Source organism: Bufo bufo, chromosome 4 (assembly GCF_905171765.1).
Source record: "Bufo bufo chromosome 4, aBufBuf1.1, whole genome shotgun sequence".
In the NCBI taxonomy this organism is placed as follows: Eukaryota; Metazoa; Chordata; class Amphibia; order Anura; family Bufonidae; genus Bufo; species Bufo bufo.
Window position 1 is genome coordinate 149,901,586 of NC_053392.1, and position 8,322 is coordinate 149,909,907.

The 8,322-nt window shown below is 46.3% G+C and overlaps 1 long non-coding RNA gene across 1 annotated transcript; it reads right to left on the reverse strand.

The window, feature by feature from the left end:
- Positions 1-2,929: 2,929 nt before the first annotated feature.
- On the reverse strand, positions 2,930-3,422 carry LOC120998004. The gene is made up of 3 exons (XR_005778278.1): positions 3,310-3,422; positions 3,079-3,123; positions 2,930-2,960 (listed from the first exon to the last, which is right to left on the reverse strand). It is a non-coding gene; the product is annotated as an uncharacterized LOC120998004 (long non-coding RNA).
- Between the last annotated feature and the right edge of the window lie 4,900 nt (positions 3,423-8,322).

An 8,322-nucleotide genomic window follows, 5' to 3' on the forward strand; every position in this document is an offset into this window, starting at 1 on the left:
TAGGCTCTCCTCTATGTAGTCCTTCAGGGCCCTGGTCTCGGGTTCGGACAGATTGTACAAGCGTCCGTACGGCAGTGGGGCTCCAGGGAGCAGGTCAATGGGGCAATCATAAGGCCTGTGTGGTGGCAAGGCGTCTGCTCCTTTTTTTTCAAAAACGTCTGCATAGTCCCGATATTTGTCGGGTAGTCTGTGTTCAACGGTGCCCAGAACCGTAGGAGGGCTAGGAGCCGGAGACGCATGAATAGGAGAACCGGAGGGGGGCGTGAAGGTGATGGAGCCAGAGGTCCAGTTAATCGTTGGGTTGTGTCTCCTAAGCCAGGGGATGCCTAAAATGACTGGAAACAAGGGGGAAGGCACGATGTCCCACACGATCTTCTCGGAATGGTAAAGGCCGATGCGGAGGAACAAGGGATGTGATTCCATGGCGATAGGTCCCGTCTTTAGGGTGCTGCCATCCACCAGATGAAGCTGGGATGGGTTCTTCTTAGGGCGCAACGGGATGCCTAGTTGGGAAGCCAGACCCTTGTCCATAAAACAGCTGCTTGCGCCCGAATCAATGATGGCAGAGAGATCAATATTGTTGTTGTCCAGCTGCAGGGAAACAGGGATGGTGAGATGAGACGAGTTGTTATACATAGGTAGGTTAATGCATACCGTGGGTGTCACCGGCCTACCTTCGGGAGGTTTGATGGGACAGTCCTTCAGGAAATGGCCCGGTTTTGCGCAGTATAAACACAGATGCAAGGTTCTTCTCCTGGTTCTCTCCATCGTGGACAGGGGACCCCGAACAGCCCCGATCTGCATCGGCTCCTCCTGGTTACCGTCTGCCGCCACAGGAACAGGAAGCCTTAAGGGTTCCAACCGGCGCTCCGTTAGAGGCGGGGTCTGATGTCGCTCCTGTCGTCTCTCCCGGAAGCGGCGATCCAGGTGGGTTACTGAGTCCATCAGGCCCCCCAAGGAGCCCGACACCCCAATGCGGGTGAGCTCATCCTTGAGCTGCTCGGACAAACCGATGCGGAACTGGTCAATCAAGGCCACCTCGTTCAAGCCCGTATCCGGGGCTACCTCACGGAATTCCATGATGTAATCCTCCACTGGACGTCTGCCCTGGCGGAGGGTGCGCAAGGTACCCCTGGCGGTTGAAGAACGCAGGGGGTCATCATAAAGTCTTTGCATAGCTGCGGCAAAGGACTTCCAGGATGCCAGCACTGGGTCATCGGCTAGTAGGAGTTGGTGCGCCCAGGTCTGGGGAGGCCCTGAGAGCAAGGAAATTGCCGTGCGTACCTTGACGAAGTCCGTGGCATATGTACGTGGCTTCAGGGAAAACAACAGCTCGCAGGAGATGATGAAAGAGCGGTACTTCCTCCGATCTCCTGAAAACCGCTCAGGGAGGCTGACTGACGGCTCGCTAGAGACCACTTCCAGGGTGCGCGCCGGCGGGGGAGGCGAGGGTGGTAGCGCGGTGCACTCTGCGATGCGCTGCTCCTGTGTGGCAACCCTCTGCAGCAGATGCTCATGACTCGCTTGCATCTCCTGGAAGGCCTGCGTCATGAGGTTAAGTTGCTGGGCCATGGCCGTCATGGGATCCACTGCTTTTGTGGGTTCCATGGTGAAGGCTGAGTTATTTTGTCAGAACCTCCCAGGGAGCCAGTAGTGGGATGCGGAACCCACTGGCAGTAAGCAGCTGACAGCCCAGAACGCGGTACAAGTTTAGGGATAATCCAAGAGGGGTAGTCAACGTCCAATCCGGGTCGAGGCAGGCAGTGAAGGTTCAAGGCGGAAGACAGTCCAGGGGTCGGTAGCAGGGAAGGATACAAAGAAACAACAGGCAATAGAAGGATCTGCAGGGAGGCTAGGTGTTCACCATAAGGTGGAATAACTCAGCAATGAACCAGAGCTCAGGCCAGGTCTTTATAGCCAGGGAAGGTAGGAACCACCCTCCCCAGGAACCAATGGCAGGCGAGGAAGGTGGAAGGTGTGTACTGGGAATCTCCCTCAGCAAGGCTCACACCTGACAGCCGGATAATGCAGGAACTCTATGCACCCGGAAATGTGCGAGCAGCCTGTGTACTGCGCACACGCCGTGCATCCGCACCTCGGGCACCAGGTGTTCTACCGAGCTGAAGGGGAACCCGTGCCCTGCGCCGTGCCCGAGGTCCCAGAGTAGGGGTAACACCCCCTGCTTCCTGACAATTACAGACAAACGCAGCCGCCTATCCACAGCCAATGTGGACAAGCTGACGTTCTTAAAAATGAACCAGGCATGGATCCCACAGCACCTGTCCATCCCTTGTGCAGATTAGACATTTATAACTACCTCCCCTTAACAATATATTCTTGTACTCAAGGGCACTTCATTCAATCCTCTTTTTTTTATTTTACCATTATATTGCGGGGCAACCCAAAGTTGAATGAACCTCTCCTCTGTCTAGGTGCCGGGGCCTAAATATCTGACAGTGGCCTGTTCCAGTGGTGGGTGACTTGAAGCCTGATTCTCTGCAATGGGACCTCTCTCCTCTGTCTGGGTGACGGGGCCTAAATATCTGACAATGGCCTGTTCCAGTGGTGGGTGACGTGAAGCCTGATTCTCTGCTATGACATGAAGCCTGATTCTCTGCAATGGGACCTCTCTCCTCGGTCTGGGCGCCGGGGCCTAAATATCTGACAGTGGCCTGTTCCAGTGGTGGGTGGCGTGAAGCCTGATTCTCTGCTATGACATGAAGCCTGATTCTCTGCAATGGGACCTCTCTCCTCTGTCTAGGTGCCGGGGCCTAAATATCTGACAGTGGCCTGTTCCAGTGGTGGGTGACTTGAAGCCTGATTCTCTGCAATGGGACCTCTCTCCTCTGTCTGGGTGACGGGGCCTAAATATCTGACAATGGCCTGTTCCAGTGGTGGGTGACGTGAAGCCTGATTCTCTGCTATGACATGAAGCCTGATTCTCTGCTATGACTTGAAGCCTGATTCTCTGCTATGACATGAAGCCTGATTCTCTGCTATGGGACCTCTCTCCTCTGTCTGGGTGCCGGGGCCTAAATATCTGACAGTGGCCTGTTCCAGTGGTGGGTGACATGAAACCTGATTCTCTGCTATGACATGAAGCCTGATTCTCTGCTATGGGACCTCTCTCCTCTGTCTGGGTGATGGGCCCTAAATATCTGACTGAGGCCTGTTCCAGTGGTGGGTGACATGAAGCCTGATTCTCTTCAATGGGACCTCTCTCCTCTGTCTGGGTGCCGGGGCCTAAATATCTGACAGTGGCCTGTTCCAGTGGTGGGTGACATGAAGCCTGATTCTCTGCAATGGGACCTCTCTCCTCTGTCTGGGTGCCGGGGCCTAAATATCTGACAATGGTCTGTTCCAGTGGTGGGTGACGTGAAGCCTGATTCTCTGCTATGACATGAAGCCTGATTCTCTGCTATGACATGAAGCCTGATTCTCTGCTATGACATGAAGCCTGGTTCTCTGCTATGCGACCTCTCTCCTCTGTCTGGGTGCCGGGGCCTAAATATCTGACAATGACCTGTTCCAGTGGTTGGTGACATGAAGCCTGATTCTCTGCTATGACATGAAGCCTGATTCTCTGCAATGGGACCTGTCTCCTCTGTCTGGGTGCCGGGGCCTAAATATCTGACAGTGGCCTGTTCCAGTGGTGGGTGACATGAAGCCTGATTCTCTGCAATGGGACCTCTCTCCTCTGTCTGGGTGCCGGGGCCTAAATATCTGAAAAGTTCCAGTGGTGGGTGACATGAAGCCTGATTCTCTGCAATGGGACCTCTCTCCTCTGTCTGGGTGCCGGGGTCTAAATATCTACCAGTGGCCTGTTCCAGTGGTGGGTGACATGAAGCCTGATTCTCTGCTATGGGACCTCTCTCCTCTGTCTGGGTGCCGGGGCCTAAATTTCTGACAGTGGCCTGTTCCAGTGGTGGGTGACATGAAGGCTGATTCTCTGCCATGGGACCTCTCTCCAATTGATATTGGTTAATTTTTATTTATTTTATTTTTATTTTTATTCATTTCCCTATCCACATTTGTTTGCAGGGGATTTTCTTACATTTTGCTGCCTTTTGCAGGCCTCTAGCCCTTTCCTGGGCTGTTTTACAGCCTTTTTAGTGCCGAAAAGTTTGGGTCCCCATTGACTTCAATGGGGTTCGGGGCGAAGTTCTGGTCGAGTTCGGATCCCGAACCCGAACATTTCCGGGAAGTTCGGCCGAACTTCTCGAACCCGAACATCCAGGTGTTCGCTCAACTCTACTTCTGTATATATTTCTTGATGATTTTAATTATTTATAAATTTATTTATGGATTCAATTTTTTATATATTTATTTATTTATTGATAACTTTCTATATTTATGTATTGATTAATTTTTTTTACGTTTTGAGGATTTTATTAATTTAATTATTTATTTATAAATGATTTTTTAAATATATTTATTCATTTAATAAATATTTTAGCCGGAAGAAGCACATTTAATAAATACACTCACCTAAAGAATTAGTTGGAACACCTGTTCTATTTCTCATTAGTGCAATTATCTAGTCAACCAATCACATGGCAGTTGCTTCAATGCATTTAGGGGTGTGGTCCTGGTCAAGAAAATCTCCTGAACTCCAAACTGAATGTCAGAATGGGAAAGAAAGGTGATTTAAGCAATTTTGAGCGTGGCATTGTTGTTTGTGCCAGACGGGCCGGTCTGAGTATTTCACAATCTGCTCAGTTACTGGGATTTTCACTCACAACCATTTCTAGGGTTTAAAAAGAATGGTGTGAAAAGGGAAAAACATCCAGTGTGCGGCAGTCCTGTGGGCAAAAATGCCTTGTGGATGTTAGAGGTCAGAGGAGAATGGGCCGACTGATTCAAGCTGATAGAAGAGCAACATTGACTGAAATAACCACTCGTTACAACCGAGGTATGCAGCAAAGCATTTGTGAAGCCACAACACGCACAACCTTGAGGCGGATGGGCTACAACAGCAGAAGACCCCACCGGGTACAACTAATCCCCACTACAAATAGGAAAAAGAGGCTACAATTTGCACGAGCTCACCAAAATTGGACTGTTGAAGACTGGAAAAATGTTGCCTGGTCTGATGAGTCTCGATTTCTGTTGAGACATTCAAATGGTAGAGTCCGAATTTGGCATAAACAGAATGAGAACATGTATCCATCCTCTGATGGCTACTTCCAGCAGGATAATGCACCATGTCGCAAAGCTCGAATCATTTCAAATTGTTTTCTTGAACATGACAATGAGTTCACTGTACTAAAATGGCCCCCACAGTCACCAGATCTCAACCCAATAGAGCATCTTTGGGATGTGGTGGAACGGGAGCTTCGTGCCCTGGATGTGCATCCCTCAAATCTCCATCAACTACAAGATGCTATCCTATCAATATGGGCCAACATTTCTAAAGAATGCTATCAGCACCTTGTTGAATCAATGCCACGTAGAATTAAGACAGTTCTGAAGGCAAAAGGGTGTCCAACACCGTATTAGTATGGTGTTCCTAATAATTCTTTTGGTGAGTGTATATGTGTGTTATAATTTTGCTTTACTTGGGTTTTGGGTGGCCCTAGTTGTGTTTTTTACTAAAATTAGGTGGGGACCGAATGTGGGCTTCCCTTGTCAAAAGGTCTTGTGCAGTTAACATTGTACATGACTGATTGAGGACCCTAATTAGATTTTATTATTTTATTATTTTCTGGTTTGTTTTAATCAGGATATAGGTTCGAACATGGTGTTGTCTGTCGTCCTGAGCAGGATGCCTGACTTCCATGTTGATCTCTCCACATGGTTGGGTGTTATTGGCATTATACTCATCCGTGTGGTAATCCTGTTTTGGGAATGCAGCGTTTTTTGCCACACGTATATACCTATACAGTATCTACATTTTTATTTGTTGTTACTTCTTGACAACTATGTAATCATAATGTGCACATGTGATCTTTATAGAATGAAAGCATTTCACTTTACAATATTAAATGTGGTATATATAATGCATATGAGTTAAAAAGCTATGCTAATAAATAACATTTATTCTCAATAAAAATATCAAATATCATAAAAAACATCATAAACTATCATAAAATGTAGACATAAAACATAAAACATAAAAATTGAGAGAAGTTGCACTAGGTCTATAGGTGCCGTGATCCTGGTTGCTTCAGTAGCAATAATTCACGGGTTAGTAAATTAGGGATTCATTAAATAATAAAACATTAATAATAACACATGCAGTTGTTGATAAAATTGTTGAAAAAGTTGCATCTATATCATTCAAAGTATTCTATAAGGTTCGTACTGCTATTGATAACAACCTGTTTGTGGTTTTCCAGCTGCTGTGCGGTACCGAGTTCGTCAGCAAAACCACATACAGGCTTAGAATTTTAGAAGCAATTCTTAAACTTTTTAAGAAAATTTCCAAAACCCACTTTTTAAGGATTCTGAAGTCACTTTGTGGGGCTTACATAGTGGAAACCCCCCATAAATGACCCCATTGTTGAAACTACACCCTTTAAGTTACTCAAAACTGATTTTACAAACTTTGTTAACCCTTTAGGGTTTCAATTTTTTGGCAGATTTTCCATTTTAATAAATTTTTTTCATTAACACATCGAGGGTTAACAGTCAAACAAAACTCAATATTTATTACCCTGATTCTGCAGTTTACAGAAACACCCCACATGTGGTCGCAAACTGATGTAAGGGAACACGGCAGGGCGCAGAAGAAAGGGAGCGCCAGATGTTTTTTGGAAGGTAGATTTTGCTGGACTGGTTTATAGATGCAATGTCCCATTTGAAGCCCCCCAGATACACCTTACAGTATAAACTCCCAAAAAGTGACCCCATTTTGGAAACTAGAGGATAAGGTGACAGTTTTATTGGTACTATTTTGGGGTGCATATAATTTTTAATTGCTCTATACTACCTTTTTTGTGAGGCAAGGTAACCAAAAAATGGCTTTTTTGGCACCGTTTTATTTTTTATGTTTTACAAAATTCATCTGACAGGGTAGATCATGTGCTATTTTTATAGAGCAGATTGTTTACGGACGCAATGATATCAAATATATCTACTTTACTTTGTTTCAGTTTTACATAAAAAAGCATTTTAGAAAAAAAAAATATGTTTTTGTGTCTCCATTATCTGAACGTCTTATTCTTTTATTTTTCTGCCGATCGTCTTATGCAGGGGCTAGTTTTTTGCAGGAAAAGTTGACGTTTTTATTGGTACCATTTTTGGGTACATATGATTTTTGATCATTCATTATTACACTTTATGGGGCAAGGTGACTAAAAAATTGGTTGTTTTGGCACAGTTTTTATTTATTTATTTTTACAGCATTCACCTGAGGGGTTAGGTCATGTGATATTTTTATAGAGCAGATTGTTATGGACATGGCAATACATAATATGTATACTTTTTTATTTATTTAAGTTTTACACAATAACAGCATTTTTTAAACAAAAAAAATCATGTTTTAGTGTCTCCATATTCTGAACAATAGTTTTTTTTTTACTTTTTATGCAATTGTCTTAGGTAGGGTCTATTTTTTTGTGGGATGAGATGACGGTTTGATTGGTACAATTTTGGGGTGCATGTGACTTTTTGATCACTTGGTATTAGGGATTGACCGATTATCGGTTTGGCCGATATTATCGGCCGATATTGAGGATTTTGAACGTTATCGGTATCGGCATCTATTTTGCCGATATTCCGATAACGTATGGGGAACACAGATCACGCTGCTCTCAGCGCTCTCCGTGTTCCCTCCGCAGCACAGGGGAGAAGGAAGCAGTGTCTCCCTCCCCCTGTGCTGCTGCTGCAGCTGCCGCCAATGAGAGGAGAGAACATAAGAGGAGGGGAGGGGCTGTAACCACTGCGCCACCAATGAAGATAAGTCTTTCATTAATTCATATACAGGAGGCGGGAGCTGGCTGCAGAATCACATAGCCGGCTCCCGACCTCTATGACAAGTAGCTGCGGTCCGCGGTAGTTAACTCCTCAGGTGCCGCGGATCGCAGCTACCTGTCACAAGTTGGAGGTCCCAGGAGAGACCACCGCGTCGTCAAGCAATAAACGGAAATCGGGTACAGACACATAAGAGTTTATTGCACAAACAAAAACATGGGAGGCAGCACAGACAAAACATGAGCTCTATGTACCGTCAGCACAGTGGGAGAAAACCCCCACTGCGCCACTGTCTAGTAATACTCCAGAGGGGCGTGACTAAGCAACTCCTGGTTTTCACTAGAGCCCTAGATGGTAGGGTTAGACTTTGCAGCAGGAAGTTGCCAGGGTCCACTCTGGAGCGTGAAC